This window comes from Phalangium opilio, unplaced genomic scaffold, assembly GCF_054372755.1.
Source record: "Phalangium opilio isolate 3A_F unplaced genomic scaffold, DU_Popi_V2 ptg000063l_1, whole genome shotgun sequence".
Lineage (NCBI taxonomy): Eukaryota > Metazoa > Arthropoda > Arachnida > Opiliones > Phalangiidae > Phalangium > Phalangium opilio.
The window spans coordinates 6,976,988-6,993,089 of NW_028324180.1; the positions used below are offsets into that span (position 1 = coordinate 6,976,988).

Consider the following 16,102-nt stretch of genomic DNA (forward strand, 5'->3'; position numbering starts at 1 on the left):
GCGACATGAATGCTGAATATTCCAGTAATTTAACTTAATTAACTCCTCGGAATTTTTACCCTATTGTTTTAATTTTTCAAAATTTAATAGCTACGAAATCTAGGTCAAGTGACATAACAGCAAGGCTCCGACGAGAATCAAACTCATGATCTCCTGTTTACTAGACAGGCGCTTTAACCACTAAGCCACGGAGCCCTTGCTTTGAAGCGATATGAATGCTGAATATTTTAGTAAATTAACTAAATTATCTCATGGAAACTTTTACACTATTGTTTGCATATATGCATATCTAAATCAACCATTATTTTTAATTTTTCAAAATTTAATAGCTTCGAAATCTAGTTCAAGTAATATAACAGCGAGGCTCCGACGAGAATCGAACTCATGATCTCCTGTTTATAAGACAGGCGCTTTAACCACTAAGCCACGGAGCCCTTGGTTTGAAGCGATATGAATGCAGAATATTTCAGTAAATTAACTAAATTATCTCATGGGAACTTTTGCCCTATTATTTTAATTTTTCAAAATTATATAGCTACGAAATCTAGTTCAAGTAACATAACAGCGAGGCTCCGACGAGAATCGAACACATGATCTCCTGTTTACAAGACTGGCGCTTTAACCACTAAGCCACGGAGCCCTTGGTTTGAAGCGATATGAATGCAGAATATTTCAGTAAATTAACTAAATTATCTCATGGGAACTTTTGCCCTATTATTTTAATTTTTCAAAATTATATAGCTACGAAATCTAATTCAAGTAACATAACAACGAGGCTCCGACGAGAATAGAACTCATGATCTCCTGTTTACTAGACAGGCGCTTTAACCACTAAGCCACGGAGCAATTGCTTTGAAGCGATATGAATGCTGAATATTTTAGTAAATTAACTAAATTATCTCATGGGAACTTTTACACTATTGTTTGCATATATGCATATCTAAATCAACTATTATTTTCAATTTTTCAAAATTTAATAGCTTCGAAATCTAGTTCAAGTAATATAACAGCAAGGCTCCGACGAGAATCGAACAAATGATCTCCTGTTTACAAGACTGGCGCTTTAACCACTAAGCCACGGAGCCCTTGGTTTGAAGCGATATGAATGCAGAATATTTCAGTAAATTAACTAAATTATCTCATGGGAACTTTTGCCCTATTATTTTAATTTTTCAAAATTATATAGCTACGAAATCTAGTTCAAGTAACATAACAGCGAGGCTCCGACGAGAATCGAACACATGATCTCCTGTTTACAAGACTGGCGCTTTAACCACTAAGCCACGGAGCCCTTGGTTTGAAGCGACATGAATGCTGAATATTCCAGTAATTTAACTAAATTAACTCATCGGAATTTTTACCCTATTGTTTTAATTTTTCAAATTTAATAGCTACGAAATCTAGGTCAAGTAACATAACAGCCAGGCTCCGACGAGAATCGAACTCATGATCTCCTGTTTACTAGACAGGCGCATTAACCACTAAGCCACGGAGCCCTTGCTTTGAAGCGATATAAATGCTGAATATTTCAGTAAATTAACTAAATTATCACATCGGAACTTTTACACTATTGTTTGCTTATATGCATATCTAAATCAACTATTATTTTTAATTTTTCAAAATTTAATAGCTTCGAAATCTAGTTCAAGTAATATAACAGCGAGGCTCCGACGAGAATCGAACTCATGATCTCCTGTTTACTAGACAGGCGCTTTAACCACTAAGCCACGGAGCCCTTGCTTTGGAGCGACATGAATGCTGAATATTCCAGTAATTTAACTAAATTAACTCATCGGAATTTTTACGCTATTGTTTTAATTTTTGAAAATTTAATAGCTACGAAATCTAGTTCAAGTAACATAACAGCGAGGCTCCGACGAGAATCGAACTCATGATCTCCTGTTTACTAGACAGGCGCTTTAACCACTAAGCCACGGAGCCCTTGCTTTGAAGCGACATGAATGCTGAATATTCCAGTAATTTAACTAAATTAACTCATCGGAATTTTTACTCTATTGTTTTAATTTTTCAAAACTTAATAGCTACGAAATCTTGTTCAAGTAACATAACAGCGAGGCTCCGACGAGAATCGAACTCATGATCTCCTGTTTACTAGACAGGCGCTTTAACCACTAAGCCACGGAGCCCTTGCTTCGAAGCGACATGAATGCTGAATATTCCAGTAAATTAACTAAATTATCACATCGGAACTTTTACACTATTGTTTGCTTATATGCATATCTAAATCAACTATTATTTTTAATTTTTCAAAATTTAATAGCTTCGAAATCTAGTTCAAGTAATATAACAGCGAGGCTCCGACGAGAATCGAACTCATGATCTCCTGTTTACTAGACAGGCGCTTTAACCACTAAGCCACGGAGCCCTTGCTTTGGAGCGACATGAATGCTGAATATTCCAGTAATTTAACTAAATTAACTCATCGGAATTTTTACGCTATTGTTTTAATTTTTCAAAATTTAATAGCTACGAAAGCTAGTTCAAGTAACATAACAGCGAGGCTCCGACGAGAATCGAACTCATGATCTCCTGTTTACTAGACAGGCGCTTTAACCACTAAGCCACGGAGCCCTTGCTTTGAAGCGACATGAATGCTGAATATTCCAGTAATTTAACTAAATTAACTCATCGGAATTTTTACCCTATTGTTTTAATTTTTCAAAACTTAATAGCTACGAAATCTTGTTCAAGTAACATAACAGCGAGGCTCCGACGAGAATCGAACTCATGATCTCCTGTTTACTAGACAGGCGCTTTAACCACTAAGCCACGGAGCCCTTGCTTCGAAGCGACATGAATGCTGAATATTCCAGTAATTTAACTTAATTAACTCCTCGGAATTTTTACCCTATTGTTTTAATTTTTCAAAATTTAATAGCTACGAAATCTAGGTCAAGTGACATAACAGCAAGGCTCCGACGAGAATCAAACTCATGATCTCCTGTTTACTAGACAGGCGCTTTAACCACTAAGCCACGGAGCCCCTGCTTTGAAGCGATATGAATGCTGAATATTTTAGTAAATTAACTAAATTATCTCATGGGAACTTTTACACTATTGTTTGCATATATGCATATTTAAATCAACTATTATTTTTAATTTTTCAAAATTTAATAGCTTCGAAATCTAGTTCAAGTAATATAACAGCGAGGCTCCGACGAGAATCGAACTCATGATCTCCTGTTTATAAGACAGGCGCTTTAACCACTAAGCCACGGAGCCCTTGGTTTGAAGCGATATGAATGCAGAATATTTCAGTAAATTAACTAAATTATCTCATGGGAACTTTTGCCCTATTATTTTAATTTTTCAAAATTATATAGCTACGAAATCTAATTCAAGTAACATAACAGCGAAGCTCCGACGAGAATCGAACACATGATCTCCTGTTTACAAGACTGGCGCTTTAACCACTAAGCCACGGAGCCCTTGGTTTGAAGTGATATGAATGCAGAATATTTCAGTAAATTAACTAAATTATCTCATGGGAACTTTTGCCCTATTATTTTAATTTTTCAAAATTATATAGATACGAAATCTAATTCAAGTAACATAACAACGAGGCTCCGACGAGAATAGAACTCATGATCTCCTGTTTACTAGTCAGGCGCTTTAACCACTAAGCCACGGAGCCCTTGCTTTGGAGCGACATGAATGCTGAATATTCCAGTAATTTATCTAAATTAACTCATCGGAATTTTTACGCTATTGTTTTAATTTTTCAAAATTTAATAGCTACGAAATCTAATTCAAGTGACATAACAGCGAGGCTCCGACGAGAATCGAACTCATGATCTCTTGTTTACTAGACAGGCGCTTTAACCACTAAGCCACGGAGCCCTTGCTTCGAAGCGACATGAATGCTGAATATTCCAGTAATTTAACTTAATTAACTCCTCGGAATTTTTACCCTATTGTTTTAATTTTTCAAAATTTAATAGCTACGAAATCTAGGTCAAGTGACATAACAGCAAGGCTCCGACGAGAATCAAACTCATGATCTCCTGTTTACTAGACAGGCGCTTTAACCACTAAGCCACGGAGCCCTTGCTTTGAAGCGATATGAATGCTGAATATTTTAGTAAATTAACTAAATTATCTCATGGGAACTTTTACACTATTGTTTGCATATATGCATATCTAAATCAACTATTATTTTTAATTTTTCAAAATTTAATAGCTTCGAAATCTAGTTCAAGTAATATAACAGCGAGGCTCCGACGAGAATCGAACTCATGATCTCCTGTTTACTAGACAGGCGCTTTAACCACTAAGCCACGGAGCCCCTGCTTTGAAGCGATATGAATGCTGAATATTTTAGTAAATTAACTAAATTATCTCATGGGAACTTTTACACTATTGTTTGCATATATGCATATTTAAATCAACTATTATTTTTAATTTTTCAAAATTTAATAGCTTCGAAATCTAGTTCAAGTAATATAACAGCGAGGCTCCGACGAGAATCGAACTCATGATCTCCTGTTTATAAGACAGGCGCTTTAACCACTAAGCCACGGAGCCCTTGGTTTGAAGCGATATGAATGCAGAATATTTCAGTAAATTAACTAAATTATCTCATGGGAACTTTTGCCCTATTATTTTAATTTTTCAAAATTATATAGCTACGAAATACAATTCAAGTAACATAACAGCGAAGCTCCGACGAGAATCGAACACATGATCTCCTGTTTACAAGACTGGCGCTTTAACCACTAAGCCACGGAGCCCTTGGTTTGAAGCGATATGAATGCAGAATATTTCAGTAAATTAACTAAATTATCTCATGGGAACTTTTGCCCTATTATTTTAATTTTTCAAAATTATATAGATACGAAATCTAATTCAAGTAACATAACAACGAGGCTCCGACGAGAATAGAACTCATGATCTCCTGTTTACTAGTCAGGCGCTTTAACCACTAAGCCACGGAGCCCTTGCTTTGGAGCGACATGAATGCTGAATATTCCAGTAATTTAACTAAATTAACTCATCGGAATTTTTACGCTATTGTTTTAAATTTTCAAAATTTAATAGCTACGAAATCTAATTCAAGTGACATAACAGCGAGGCTCCGACGAGAATCGAACTCATGATCTCTTGTTTACTAGACAGGCGCTTTAACCACTAAGCCACGGAGCCCTTGCTTCGAAGCGACATGAATGCTGAATATTCCAGTAATTTAACTTAATTAACTCCTCGGAATTTTTACCCTATTGTTTTAATTTTTCAAAATTTAATAGCTACGAAATCTAGGTCAAGTGACATAACAGCAAGGCTCCGACGAGAATCAAACTCATGATCTCCTGTTTACTAGACAGGCGCTTTAACCACTAAGCCACGGAGCCCTTGCTTTGAAGCGATATGAATGCTGAATATTTTAGTAAATTAACTAAATTATCTCATGGGAACTTTTACACTATTGTTTGCATATATGCATATCTAAATCAACTATTATTTTTAATTTTTCAAAATTTAATAGCTTCGAAATCTAGTTCAAGTAATATAACAGCGAGGCTCCGACGAGAATCGAACTCATGATCTCCTGTTTATAAGACAGGCGCTTTAACCACTAAGCCACGGAGCCCTTGGTTTGAAGCGATATGAATGCAGAATATTTCAGTAAATTAACTAAATTATCTCATGGGAACTTTTGCCCTATTATTTTAATTTTTCAAAATTATATAGATACGAAATCTAATTCAAGTAACATAACAACGAGGCTCCGACGAGAATAGAACTCATGATCTCCTGTTTACTAGTCAGGCGCTTTAACCACTAAGCCACGGAGCCCTTGCTTTGGAGCGACATGAATGCTGAATATTCCAGTAATTTAACTAAATTAACTCATCGGAATTTTTACGCTATTGTTTTAAATTTTCAAAATTTAATAGCTACGAAATCTAATTCAAGTGACATAACAGCGAGGCTCCGACGAGAATCGAACTCATGATCTCTTGTTTACTAGACAGGCGCTTTAACCACTAAGCCACGGAGCCCTTGCTTCGAAGCGACATGAATGCTGAATATTCCAGTAATTTAACTTAATTAACTCCTCGGAATTTTTACCCTATTGTTTTAATTTTTCAAAATTTAATAGCTACGAAATCTAGGTCAAGTGACATAACAGCAAGGCTCCGACGAGAATCAAACTCATGATCTCCTGTTTACTAGACAGGCGCTTTAACCACTAAGCCACGGAGCCCTTGCTTTGAAGCGATATGAATGCTGAATATTTTAGTAAATTAACTAAATTATCTCATGGGAACTTTTACACTATTGCTTGCATATATGCATATCTAAATCAACTATTATTTTTAATTTTTCAAAATTTAATAGCTTCGAAATCTAGTTCAAGTAATATAACAGCGAGGCTCCGACGAGAATCGAACTCATGATCTCCTGTTTATAAGACAGGCGCTTTAACCACTAAGCCACGGAGCCCTTGGTTTGAAGCGATATGAATGCAGAATATTTCAGTAAATTAACTAAATTATCTCATGGGAACTTTTGCCCTATTATTTTAATTTTTCAAAATTATATAGCTACGAAATCTAATCCAAGTAACATAACAGCGAAGCTCCGACGAGAATCGAACACATGATCTCCTGTTTACAAGACTGGCGCTTTAACCACTAAGCCACGAAGCCCTTGGTTTGAAGTGATATGAATGCAGAATATTTCAGTAAATTAACTAAATTATCTCATGGGAACTTTTGCCCTATTATTTTAATTTTTCAAAATTATATAGCTACGAAATCTAATTCAAGTAACATAACAACGAGGCTCCGACGAGAATAGAACTCATGATCTCCTGTTTACTAGTCAGGCGCTTTAACCACTAAGCCACGGAGCCCTTGCTTTGGAGCGACATGAATGCTGAATATTCCAGTAATTTAACTAAATTAACTCATCGGAATTTTTACGCTATTGTTTTAATTTTTCAAAATTTAATAGCTACGAAATCTAATTCAAGTGACATAACAGCGAGGCTCCGACGAGAATCGAACTCATGATCTCTTGTTTACTAGACAGGCGCTTTAACCACTAAGCCACGGAGCCCTTGCTTCGAAGCGACATGAATGCTGAATATTCCAGTAATTTAACTTAATTAACTCCTCGGAATTTTTACCCTATTGTTTTAATTTTTCAAAATTTAATAGCTACGAAATCTAGGTCAAGTGACATAACAGCAAGGCTCCGACGAGAATCAAACTCATGATCTCCTGTTTACTAGACAGGCGCTTTAACCACTAAGCCACGGAGCCCTTGCTTTGAAGCGATATGAATGCTGAATATTTTAGTAAATTAACTAAATTATCTCATGGGAACTTTTACACCATTGTTTGCATATATGCATATCTAAATCAACTATTATTTTTAATTTTTCAAAATTTAATAGCTTCGAAATCTAGTTCAAGTAATATAACAGCGAAGCTCCGACGAGAATCGAACTCATGATCTCCTGTTTATAAGACAGGCGCTTTAACCACTAAGCCACGGAGCCCTTGGTTTGAAGCGATATGAATGCAGAATATTTCAGTAAATTAACTAAATTATCTCATGGGAACTTTTGCCCTATTATTTTAATTTTTCAAAATTATATAGCTACGAAATCTAATTCAAGTAACATAACAGCGAAGCTCCGACGAGAATCGAACACATGATCTCCTGTTTTCAAGACTGGCGCTTTAACCACTAAGCCACGGAGCCCTTGGTTTGAAGTGATATGAATGCAGAATATTTCAGTAAATTAACTAAATTATCTCATGGGAACTTTTGCCCTATTATTTTAATTTTTCAAAATTATATAGCTAAGAAATCTAATTCAAGTAACATAACAACGAGGCTCCGACGAGAATAGAACTCATGATCTCCTGTTTACTAGTCAGGCGCTTTAACCACTAAGCCACGGAGCCCTTGCGTTGGAGCGACATGAATGCTGAATATTCCAGTAATTTAACTAAATTAACTCATCGGAATTTTTACGCTATTGTTTTAATTTTTCAAAATTTAATAGCTACGAAATCTAATTCAAGTAACATAACAGCGAGGCTCCGACGAGAATCGAACTCATGATCTCTTGTTTACTAGACAGGCGCTTTAACCACTAAGCCACGGAGCCCTTGCTTCGAAGCGACATGAATGCTGAATATTCCAGTAATTTAACTTAATTAACTCCTCGGAATTTTTACCCTATTGTTTTAATTTTTCAAAATTTAATAGCTACGAAATCTAGGTCAAGTAACATAACAGCAAGGCTCCGACGAGAATCAAACTCATGATCTCCTGTTTACTAGACAGGCGCTTTAACCACTAAGCCACGGAGCCCTTGCTTTGAAGCGATATGAATGCTGAATATTTTAGTAAATTAACTAAATTATCTCATGGGAACTTTTACACTATTGTTTGCATATATGCATATCTAAATCAACTATTATTTTTAATTTTTCAAAATTTAATAGCTTCGAAATCTAGTTCAAGTAATATAACAGCGAGGCTCCGACGAGAATCGAACTCATGATCTCCTGTTATAAGACAGGCGCTTTAACCACTAAGCCACGGAGCCCTTGGTTTGAAGCGATATGAATGCAGAATATTTCAGTAAATTAACTAAATTATCTCATGGGAACTTTTGCCCTATTATTTTAATTTTTCAAAATTATATAGCTAAGAAATCTAATTCAAGTAACATAACAACGAGGCTCCGACGAGAATCGAACTCATGATCTCCTGTTATAAGACAGGCGCTTTAACCACTAAGCCACGGAGCCCTTGGTTTGAAGTGATATGAATGCAGAATATTTCAGTAAATTAACTAAATTATCTCATGGGAACTTTTGCCCTATTATTTTAATTTTTCAAAATTATATAGCTAAGAAATCTAATTCAAGTAACGTAACAACGAGGCTCCGACGAGAATAGAACTCATGATCTCCTGTTTACTAGTCAGGCGCTTTAACCACTAAGCCACGGAGCCCTTGCGTTGGAGCGACATGAATGCTGAATATTCCAGTAATTTAACTAAATTAACTCATCGGAATTTTTACGCTATTGTTTTAATTTTTCAAAATTTAATAGCTACGAAATCTAATTCAAGTAACATAACAGCGAGGCTCCGACGAGAATCGAACTCATGATCTCTTGTTTACTAGACAGGCGCTTTAACCACTAAGCCACGGAGCCCTTGCTTCGAAGCGACATGAATGCTGAATATTCCAGTAATTTAACTTAATTAACTCCTCGGAATTTTTACCCTATTGTTTTAATTTTTCAAAATTTAATAGCTACGAAATCTAGGTCAAGTAACATAACAGCAAGGCTCCGACGAGAATCAAACTCATGATCTCCTGTTTACTAGACAGGCGCTTTAACCACTAAGCCACGGAGCCCTTGCTTTGAAGCGATATGAATGCTGAATATTTTAGTAAATTAACTAAATTATCTCATGGGAACTTTTACACTATTGTTTGCATATATGCATATCTAAATCAACTATTATTTTTAATTTTTCAAAATTTAATAGCTTCGAAATCTAGTTCAAGTAATATAACAGCGAGGCTCCGACGAGAATCGAACTCATGATCTCCTGTTATAAGACAGGCGCTTTAACCACTAAGCCACGGAGCCCTTGGTTTGAAGCGATATGAATGCAGAATATTTCAGTAAATTAACTAAATTATCTCATGGGAACTTTTGCCCTATTATTTTAATTTTTCAAAATTATATAGCTACGAAATCTAGTTCAAGTAACATAACAGCGAGGCTCCGACGAGAATCGAACACATGATCTCCTGTTTACAAGACTGGCGCTTTAACCACTAAGCCACGGAGCCCTTGGTTTGAAGCGATATGAATGCAGAATATTTCAGTAAATTAACTAAATTATCTCATGGGAACTTTTGCCCTATTATTTTAATTTTTCAAAATTATATAGCTACGAAATCTAATTCAAGTAACATAACAACGAGGCTCCGACGAGAATAGAACTCATGATCTCCTGTTTACTAGGCAGGCGCTTTAACCACTAAGCCACGGAGCCCTTGCTTCGAAGCGACATGAATGCTGAATATTCCAGTAAATTAACTTAATTAACTCCTCGGAATTTTTACCCTATTGTTTTAATTTTTCAAAATTTAATAGCTACGAAATCTAGTTCAAGTAACATAACAGCGAGGCTCCGACGAGAATCGAACTCATGATCTCCTGTTTACTAGACAGGCGCTTTAACCACTAAGCCACGGAGCCCTTGCTTCGAAGCGACATGAATGCTGAATATTCCAGTAATTTAACTTAATTAACTCCTCGGAAATTTTACCCTATTGTTTTAATTTTTCAAAATTTAATAGCTTCGAAATCTAGTTCAAGTAATATAACAGCAAGGCTCCGACGAGAATCGAACACATGATCTCCTGTTTACAAGACTGGCGCTTTAACCACTAAGCCACGGAGCCCTTGCTTTGAAGCGATATGAATGCAGAATATTTCAGTAAATTAACTAAATTATCTCATGGGAACTTTTGCCCTATTATTTTAATTTTTCAAAATTATATAGCTACGAAATCTAATTCAAGTAACATAACAACGAGGCTCCGACGAGAATAGAACTCATGATCTCCTGTTTACTAGACAGGCGCTTTAACCACTAAGCCACGGAGCCCTTGCTTTGAAGCGACATGAATGCTGAATATTCCAGTAATTTAACTAAATTAACTCATCGGAATTTTTACCCTATTGTTTTAATTTTTCAAAATTTAATAGCTTCGAAATCTAGTTCAAGTAATATAACAGCAAGGCTCCGACGAGAATCGAACACATGATCTCCTGTTTACAAGACTGGCGCTTTAACCACTAAGCCACGGAGCCCTTGCTTTGAAGCGATATGAATGCAGAATATTTCAGTAAATTAACTAAATTATCTCATGGGAACTTTTGCCCTATTATTTTAATTTTTCAAAATTATATAGCTACGAAATCTAATTCAAGTAACATAACAACGAGGCTCCGACGAGAATAGAACTCATGATCTCCTGTTTACTAGACAGGCGCTTTAACCACTAAGCCACGGAGCCCTTGCTTTGAAGCGACATGAATGCTGAATATTCCAGTAATTTAACTAAATTAACTCATCGGAATTTTTACCCTATTGTTTTAATTTTTCAAAATTAAATAGCTACGAAATCTAGTTCAAGTAACATAACAGCGAGGCTCCGACGAGAATCGAACTCATGATCTCCTGTTTACAAGACAGGCGCTTTAACCACTAAGCCACGGAGCCCTTGGTTTGAAGCGATATGAATGCAGAATATTACAGTAAATTAACTAAATTATCTCATGGGAACTTTTGCCCTATTATTTTAATTTTTCAAAGTTATATAGCTACGAAATCTAGTTCAAGTAACATAACATCGCGGCTCCGACGAGAATCGAACTCATGATCTCCTGTTTACTAGACAGGCGCTTTAACCACTAAGCCACGGAGCCCTTGCTTTGAAGCGATATGAATGCTGAATATTTCAGTAAATTAACTAAATTATCTCATGGGAACTTTTACACTATTGTTTGCATATTTGCATATCTAAATCAACTATTATATTTAATTTTTCAAAATTTAATAGCTTCGAAATCTAGTTCAAGTAATATAACAGCAAGGCTCCGACGAGAATCGAACACATGATCTCCTGTTTACAAGACTGGCGCTTTAACCACTAAGCCACGGAGCCCTTGCTTTGAAGCGATATGAATGCAGGATATTTCAGTAAATTAACTAAATTATCTCTTGAGAACTTTTGCCCTATTATTTTAAATTTTCAAAATTATATAGCTACGAAATCTTGTTCAAGTAACATAACTGCGAGGCTCCGACGAGAATCGAACTCATGATCTCCTGTTTACTAGACAGGCGCTTTAACCACTAAGCCACGGAGCCCTTGCTTTGAAGCGACATGAATGCTGAATATTCCAGTAATTTAACTAAATTAACTCATCGGAATTTTTACCGTATTTTTTAATTTTTCAAAATTAAATAGCTACGAAATCTGGGTCAAGTAACATAACAGCCAGGCTCCGACGAGAATAGAATTCATGATCTCCTGTTTACTAGACAGACGCTTTAACCACTAAGCCACGGAGCCCTTGCTTTGAAGCGACATGAATGCTGAATATTCCAGTAATTTAACTAAATTAACTCATCGGAATTTTTACCCTATTGTTTTAATTTTTCAAAATTTAATAGCTACGAAATCTGGGTCAAGTAACATAACAGTCAGGCTCCGACGAGAATCGAACACATGATCTCCTGTTTACAAGACTGGCGCTTTAACCGCTAAGCCACGGAGCCCTTGCTTTGAAGCGAAATGAATGCAGAATATTTCAGTAAATTAACTAAATTATCTCATGGGAACTTTTGCCCTATTATTTTAATTTTTCAAAATTATATAGCTACGAAATCTAGTTCAAGTAACATAACAGCGAGGCTCCGACGAGAATCGAACTCATGATCTCCTGATTACTAGACAGGCGCTTTAACCACTAAGCCACGGAGCCCTTGCTTTGTAGCGATATGAATGCAGGATATTTCAGTAAATTAACTAAATTATCTCATGGGAACTTTTACACTATTGTTTGCATATATGCATATCTAAATCAACTATTATATTTAATTTTTCAAAATTTAATAGCTTCGAAATCTAGTTCAAGCAATATAACAGCAAGGCTCCGACGAGAATCGAACACATGATCTCCTGTTTACAAGACTGGCGCTTTAACCGCTAAGCCACGGAGCCCTTGCTTTGAAGCGAAATGAATGCAGAATATTTCAGTAAATTAACTTAATTATCTCATGGGAACTTTTGCCCTATTATTTTAATTTTTCAAAATTATATAGCTACGAAATCTAAGTCAAGTAACATAACAACGAGGCTCCTACGAGAATAGTACTCATGATCTCCTGTTTACTAGACAGGCGCTTTAACCACTAAGCCACGGAGAACTTGCTTTGAAGCGACATGAATGCTGAATATTCCAGTAATTTAACTAAATTAACTCATCGGAATTTTTACCCTATTGTTTTAATTTTTCAAAATTTAATAGCTACGAAATCTAGTTCAAGTAACATAACAGCGAGGCTCCGACGAGAATCGAACTCATGATTTCCTGTTTACTAGACAGGCGCTTTAACCACTAAGCCACGGGGCCCTTGTTTTGAAGCGATATGAATGCAGAATATTTCAGTAAATTAACTAAATTATCTCATGGGAACTTTTACACTATTGTTTGCATATATGCATATCTAAATCAACTATTATTTTTAATTTTTCAAAATTTAATAGCTTCGAAATCTAGTTCAAGTAATATAACAGCAAGGCTCCGACGAGAATCGAACACATGATCTCCTGTTTACTAGACAGGCGCTTTAACCACTAAGCCACGGAGCCCTTGCTTTGAAGCGATATGAATGCTGAATATTTTAGTAAATTAACTAAATTATCTCATGGGAACTTTTACACTATTGTTTGCATATATGCATATCTAAATCAAATATTATTTTTAATTTTTCAAAATTTAATAGCTTCGAAATCTAGTTCAAGTAATATAACAGCAAGGCTCCGACGAGAATCGAACACATGATCTCCTGTTTACAAGACTGGCGCTTTAACCACTAAGCCACGGAGCCCTTGCTTTGAAGCGAAATGAATGCAGAATATTTCAGTAAATTAACTAAATGATCTCATGGGAACTTTTGTCCTATTATTTATATTTTCAAAATTATATAGCTACGAAATCTAATTCAAGTAACATAACAACGAGGCTCCTACGAGAATAGAACTCATGATCTCCTGTTTACTAGACAGGCGCTTTAACCACTAAGCCACGGAGCCCTTGCTTTGAAGCGACATGAATGCTGAATATTCCATTAATTTAACTAAATTAACTCATCGGAATTTTTACCCTATTGTTCTAATTTTTCAAAATTTAATAGCTACGAAATCTAGTTCAAGTAACATAACAGCGAGGCTCCGACGAGAATCGAACTCATGATCTCCTGTTTACAAGACAGGCGCTTTAACCACTAAGCCAAGCCACGGAGCCCTTGGTTTGAAGCGATATGAATGCAGAATATTACAGTAAATTAACTAAATTATCTCATGGGAACTTTTGCCCTATTATTTTAATTTTTCAAAATTATATAGCTACGAAATCTAGTTCAAGTAACATAACAGCGAGGCTCCGACGAGAATCGAACTCATGATCTCTTGTTTACTAGACAGGCGCTTTAACCACTAAGCCACGGAGCCCTTGCTTTGAAGCGATATGAATGCAGGATATTTCAGTAAATTAACTAAATTATCTCATGGGAACTTTTACACTATTGTTTGCATATATGAATATCTAAATCAACTATTATTTTTAATTTTTCAAAATTTAATAGCTTCGAAATCTAGTTCAAGAAATATAACAGCAAGGCTCCGACGAGAATCGAACACATGATCTCCTGTTTACAAGACTGGCGCTTTAACCACTAAGCAACGGAGCCCTTGCTTTGAAGCGGTATGAATGCAGGATATTTCAGTAAATTAACGAAATTATCTCTTGGGAACTTTTGCCCTATTATTTTAATTTTTCAAAATTATATAGCTACGGAATCTAGTTCAAGTAACATAACAGCGAGGCTCCGACGAGAATAGAACTCATGATCTCCTGTTTACTAGACAGGCGCTTTAACCACTAAGCCACGGAGCCCTTGCTTTGAAGCGATATGAATGCTGAATATTTCAGTAAATTAACTAAATTATCTCATGGGAACTTTTACACTATTGTTTGCATATATGCATATCTAAATCAACTATTATTTTTAATTTTTCAAAATTTAATAGCTTCGAAATCTAGTTCAAGTAATATAACAGCAAGGCTCCGACGAGAATCGAACACATGATCTCCTGTTTACAAGACTGGCGCTTTAACCACTAAGCCACGGAGCCCTTGGTTTGAAGCGGTATGAATGCAGGATATTTCAGTAAATTAACGAAATTATCTCTTGGGAACTTTTGCCCTATTATTTTAATTTTTCAAAATTATATAGCTACGAAATCTAGTTCAAGTAACATAACAGCGAGGCTCCGACGAGAATCGAACTCATGATCTCCTGTTTACTAGACCGGCGCTTTAACCACTAAGCCACGGAGCCCTTGCTTTGAAGCGACATGAATGCTGAATATTCCAGTAATTTAACTTAATTAACTCCTCGGAATTTTTACCCTATTGTTTTAATTTTTCAAAATTTAATAGCTACGAAATCTAGGTCAAGTAACATAACAGCAAGGCTCCGACGAGAATCGAACTCATGATCTCCTGTTTACTAGACAGGCGCTTTAACCACTAAGCCACGGAGCCCTTGCTTTGAAGCGATATGAATGCAGGATATTACAGTAAATTAACTAAATTATCTCATGGGAACTTTTGCCCTATTATTTTAATTTTTCAAAATTATATAGCTACGAAATCTAGTTCAAGTAACATAACAGCGAGGCTCCGACGAGAATCGAACTCATGATCTCTTGTTTACTAGACAGGCGCTTTAACCACTAAGCCACGGAGCCCTTGCTTTGAAGCGATATGAATGCAGGATATTTCAGTAAATTAACTAAATTATCTCATGGGAACTTTTACACTATTGTTTGCATATATGAATATCTAAATCAACTATTATTTTTAATTTTTCAAAATTTAATAGCTTCGAAATCTAGTTCAAGAAATATAACAGCAAGGCTCCGACGAGAATCGAAACCATGATCTCCTGTTTACAAGACTGGCGCTTTAACCACTAAGCAACGGAGCCCTTGCTTTGAAGCGGTATGAATGCAGGATATTTCAGTAAATTAACGAAATTATCTCTTGGGAACTTTTGCCCTATTATTTTAATTTTTCAAAATTATATAGCTACGGAATCTAGTTCAAGTAACATAACAGCGAGGCTCCGACGAGAATAGAACTCATGATCTCCTGTTTACTAGACAGGCGCTTTAACCACTAAGCCACGGAGCCCTTGCTTTGAAGCGATATGAATGCTGAATATTTCAGT

At 35.9% G+C, this 16,102-nt stretch overlaps 41 non-coding genes across 41 annotated transcripts; all 41 read right to left on the reverse strand.

Annotated features, from left to right (window-relative positions):
• Positions 1-122: 122 nt before the first annotated feature.
• Positions 123-195, reverse strand: TRNAT-AGU (transfer RNA threonine (anticodon AGU)). Its single transcript has one exon. It is a non-coding gene; the product is annotated as a tRNA-Thr (tRNA).
• A 166-nt stretch (positions 196-361) lies between these two features.
• TRNAI-UAU (transfer RNA isoleucine (anticodon UAU)) lies at positions 362-434 on the reverse strand. The gene has a single exon. It is a non-coding gene; the product is annotated as a tRNA-Ile (tRNA).
• A 1,228-nt stretch (positions 435-1,662) lies between these two features.
• TRNAT-AGU (transfer RNA threonine (anticodon AGU)) lies at positions 1,663-1,735 on the reverse strand. Its single transcript has one exon. It is a non-coding gene; the product is annotated as a tRNA-Thr (tRNA).
• Positions 1,736-1,868: 133 nt separating this feature from the next.
• On the reverse strand, positions 1,869-1,941 carry TRNAT-AGU (transfer RNA threonine (anticodon AGU)). Its single transcript has one exon. It is a non-coding gene; the product is annotated as a tRNA-Thr (tRNA).
• A 133-nt stretch (positions 1,942-2,074) lies between these two features.
• TRNAT-AGU (transfer RNA threonine (anticodon AGU)) lies at positions 2,075-2,147 on the reverse strand. The gene has a single exon. It is a non-coding gene; the product is annotated as a tRNA-Thr (tRNA).
• Positions 2,148-2,313: 166 nt separating this feature from the next.
• Positions 2,314-2,386, reverse strand: TRNAT-AGU (transfer RNA threonine (anticodon AGU)). The gene has a single exon. It is a non-coding gene; the product is annotated as a tRNA-Thr (tRNA).
• A 133-nt stretch (positions 2,387-2,519) lies between these two features.
• Positions 2,520-2,592, reverse strand: TRNAT-AGU (transfer RNA threonine (anticodon AGU)). Its single transcript has one exon. It is a non-coding gene; the product is annotated as a tRNA-Thr (tRNA).
• Positions 2,593-2,725: 133 nt separating this feature from the next.
• TRNAT-AGU (transfer RNA threonine (anticodon AGU)) lies at positions 2,726-2,798 on the reverse strand. Its single transcript has one exon. It is a non-coding gene; the product is annotated as a tRNA-Thr (tRNA).
• Positions 2,799-2,931: 133 nt separating this feature from the next.
• Positions 2,932-3,004, reverse strand: TRNAT-AGU (transfer RNA threonine (anticodon AGU)). The gene has a single exon. It is a non-coding gene; the product is annotated as a tRNA-Thr (tRNA).
• A 166-nt stretch (positions 3,005-3,170) lies between these two features.
• TRNAI-UAU (transfer RNA isoleucine (anticodon UAU)) lies at positions 3,171-3,243 on the reverse strand. Its single transcript has one exon. It is a non-coding gene; the product is annotated as a tRNA-Ile (tRNA).
• Positions 3,244-3,788: 545 nt separating this feature from the next.
• TRNAT-AGU (transfer RNA threonine (anticodon AGU)) lies at positions 3,789-3,861 on the reverse strand. The gene has a single exon. It is a non-coding gene; the product is annotated as a tRNA-Thr (tRNA).
• A 133-nt stretch (positions 3,862-3,994) lies between these two features.
• Positions 3,995-4,067, reverse strand: TRNAT-AGU (transfer RNA threonine (anticodon AGU)). The gene has a single exon. It is a non-coding gene; the product is annotated as a tRNA-Thr (tRNA).
• A 166-nt stretch (positions 4,068-4,233) lies between these two features.
• Positions 4,234-4,306, reverse strand: TRNAT-AGU (transfer RNA threonine (anticodon AGU)). The gene has a single exon. It is a non-coding gene; the product is annotated as a tRNA-Thr (tRNA).
• A 166-nt stretch (positions 4,307-4,472) lies between these two features.
• Positions 4,473-4,545, reverse strand: TRNAI-UAU (transfer RNA isoleucine (anticodon UAU)). The gene has a single exon. It is a non-coding gene; the product is annotated as a tRNA-Ile (tRNA).
• Positions 4,546-5,090: 545 nt separating this feature from the next.
• On the reverse strand, positions 5,091-5,163 carry TRNAT-AGU (transfer RNA threonine (anticodon AGU)). The gene has a single exon. It is a non-coding gene; the product is annotated as a tRNA-Thr (tRNA).
• Positions 5,164-5,296: 133 nt separating this feature from the next.
• TRNAT-AGU (transfer RNA threonine (anticodon AGU)) lies at positions 5,297-5,369 on the reverse strand. The gene has a single exon. It is a non-coding gene; the product is annotated as a tRNA-Thr (tRNA).
• Positions 5,370-5,535: 166 nt separating this feature from the next.
• On the reverse strand, positions 5,536-5,608 carry TRNAI-UAU (transfer RNA isoleucine (anticodon UAU)). Its single transcript has one exon. It is a non-coding gene; the product is annotated as a tRNA-Ile (tRNA).
• Positions 5,609-5,947: 339 nt separating this feature from the next.
• On the reverse strand, positions 5,948-6,020 carry TRNAT-AGU (transfer RNA threonine (anticodon AGU)). The gene has a single exon. It is a non-coding gene; the product is annotated as a tRNA-Thr (tRNA).
• A 133-nt stretch (positions 6,021-6,153) lies between these two features.
• On the reverse strand, positions 6,154-6,226 carry TRNAT-AGU (transfer RNA threonine (anticodon AGU)). The gene has a single exon. It is a non-coding gene; the product is annotated as a tRNA-Thr (tRNA).
• Positions 6,227-6,392: 166 nt separating this feature from the next.
• On the reverse strand, positions 6,393-6,465 carry TRNAI-UAU (transfer RNA isoleucine (anticodon UAU)). Its single transcript has one exon. It is a non-coding gene; the product is annotated as a tRNA-Ile (tRNA).
• A 545-nt stretch (positions 6,466-7,010) lies between these two features.
• On the reverse strand, positions 7,011-7,083 carry TRNAT-AGU (transfer RNA threonine (anticodon AGU)). Its single transcript has one exon. It is a non-coding gene; the product is annotated as a tRNA-Thr (tRNA).
• Positions 7,084-7,216: 133 nt separating this feature from the next.
• On the reverse strand, positions 7,217-7,289 carry TRNAT-AGU (transfer RNA threonine (anticodon AGU)). The gene has a single exon. It is a non-coding gene; the product is annotated as a tRNA-Thr (tRNA).
• A 166-nt stretch (positions 7,290-7,455) lies between these two features.
• Positions 7,456-7,528, reverse strand: TRNAI-UAU (transfer RNA isoleucine (anticodon UAU)). The gene has a single exon. It is a non-coding gene; the product is annotated as a tRNA-Ile (tRNA).
• Positions 7,529-8,073: 545 nt separating this feature from the next.
• TRNAT-AGU (transfer RNA threonine (anticodon AGU)) lies at positions 8,074-8,146 on the reverse strand. The gene has a single exon. It is a non-coding gene; the product is annotated as a tRNA-Thr (tRNA).
• A 133-nt stretch (positions 8,147-8,279) lies between these two features.
• TRNAT-AGU (transfer RNA threonine (anticodon AGU)) lies at positions 8,280-8,352 on the reverse strand. The gene has a single exon. It is a non-coding gene; the product is annotated as a tRNA-Thr (tRNA).
• Positions 8,353-9,134: 782 nt separating this feature from the next.
• On the reverse strand, positions 9,135-9,207 carry TRNAT-AGU (transfer RNA threonine (anticodon AGU)). Its single transcript has one exon. It is a non-coding gene; the product is annotated as a tRNA-Thr (tRNA).
• Positions 9,208-9,340: 133 nt separating this feature from the next.
• Positions 9,341-9,413, reverse strand: TRNAT-AGU (transfer RNA threonine (anticodon AGU)). The gene has a single exon. It is a non-coding gene; the product is annotated as a tRNA-Thr (tRNA).
• A 783-nt stretch (positions 9,414-10,196) lies between these two features.
• On the reverse strand, positions 10,197-10,269 carry TRNAT-AGU (transfer RNA threonine (anticodon AGU)). Its single transcript has one exon. It is a non-coding gene; the product is annotated as a tRNA-Thr (tRNA).
• A 339-nt stretch (positions 10,270-10,608) lies between these two features.
• TRNAT-AGU (transfer RNA threonine (anticodon AGU)) lies at positions 10,609-10,681 on the reverse strand. The gene has a single exon. It is a non-coding gene; the product is annotated as a tRNA-Thr (tRNA).
• A 339-nt stretch (positions 10,682-11,020) lies between these two features.
• On the reverse strand, positions 11,021-11,093 carry TRNAT-AGU (transfer RNA threonine (anticodon AGU)). The gene has a single exon. It is a non-coding gene; the product is annotated as a tRNA-Thr (tRNA).
• Positions 11,094-11,226: 133 nt separating this feature from the next.
• Positions 11,227-11,299, reverse strand: TRNAT-UGU (transfer RNA threonine (anticodon UGU)). The gene has a single exon. It is a non-coding gene; the product is annotated as a tRNA-Thr (tRNA).
• Positions 11,300-11,432: 133 nt separating this feature from the next.
• Positions 11,433-11,505, reverse strand: TRNAT-AGU (transfer RNA threonine (anticodon AGU)). The gene has a single exon. It is a non-coding gene; the product is annotated as a tRNA-Thr (tRNA).
• A 372-nt stretch (positions 11,506-11,877) lies between these two features.
• TRNAT-AGU (transfer RNA threonine (anticodon AGU)) lies at positions 11,878-11,950 on the reverse strand. The gene has a single exon. It is a non-coding gene; the product is annotated as a tRNA-Thr (tRNA).
• Positions 11,951-12,494: 544 nt separating this feature from the next.
• Positions 12,495-12,567, reverse strand: TRNAT-AGU (transfer RNA threonine (anticodon AGU)). Its single transcript has one exon. It is a non-coding gene; the product is annotated as a tRNA-Thr (tRNA).
• Positions 12,568-14,034: 1,467 nt separating this feature from the next.
• TRNAT-UGU (transfer RNA threonine (anticodon UGU)) lies at positions 14,035-14,112 on the reverse strand. The gene has a single exon. It is a non-coding gene; the product is annotated as a tRNA-Thr (tRNA).
• Positions 14,113-14,245: 133 nt separating this feature from the next.
• Positions 14,246-14,318, reverse strand: TRNAT-AGU (transfer RNA threonine (anticodon AGU)). Its single transcript has one exon. It is a non-coding gene; the product is annotated as a tRNA-Thr (tRNA).
• Positions 14,319-14,690: 372 nt separating this feature from the next.
• Positions 14,691-14,763, reverse strand: TRNAT-AGU (transfer RNA threonine (anticodon AGU)). The gene has a single exon. It is a non-coding gene; the product is annotated as a tRNA-Thr (tRNA).
• A 372-nt stretch (positions 14,764-15,135) lies between these two features.
• On the reverse strand, positions 15,136-15,208 carry TRNAT-AGU (transfer RNA threonine (anticodon AGU)). The gene has a single exon. It is a non-coding gene; the product is annotated as a tRNA-Thr (tRNA).
• Positions 15,209-15,341: 133 nt separating this feature from the next.
• On the reverse strand, positions 15,342-15,414 carry TRNAT-AGU (transfer RNA threonine (anticodon AGU)). Its single transcript has one exon. It is a non-coding gene; the product is annotated as a tRNA-Thr (tRNA).
• Positions 15,415-15,547: 133 nt separating this feature from the next.
• Positions 15,548-15,620, reverse strand: TRNAT-AGU (transfer RNA threonine (anticodon AGU)). The gene has a single exon. It is a non-coding gene; the product is annotated as a tRNA-Thr (tRNA).
• A 372-nt stretch (positions 15,621-15,992) lies between these two features.
• On the reverse strand, positions 15,993-16,065 carry TRNAT-AGU (transfer RNA threonine (anticodon AGU)). The gene has a single exon. It is a non-coding gene; the product is annotated as a tRNA-Thr (tRNA).
• Positions 16,066-16,102: the final 37 nt, after the last annotated feature.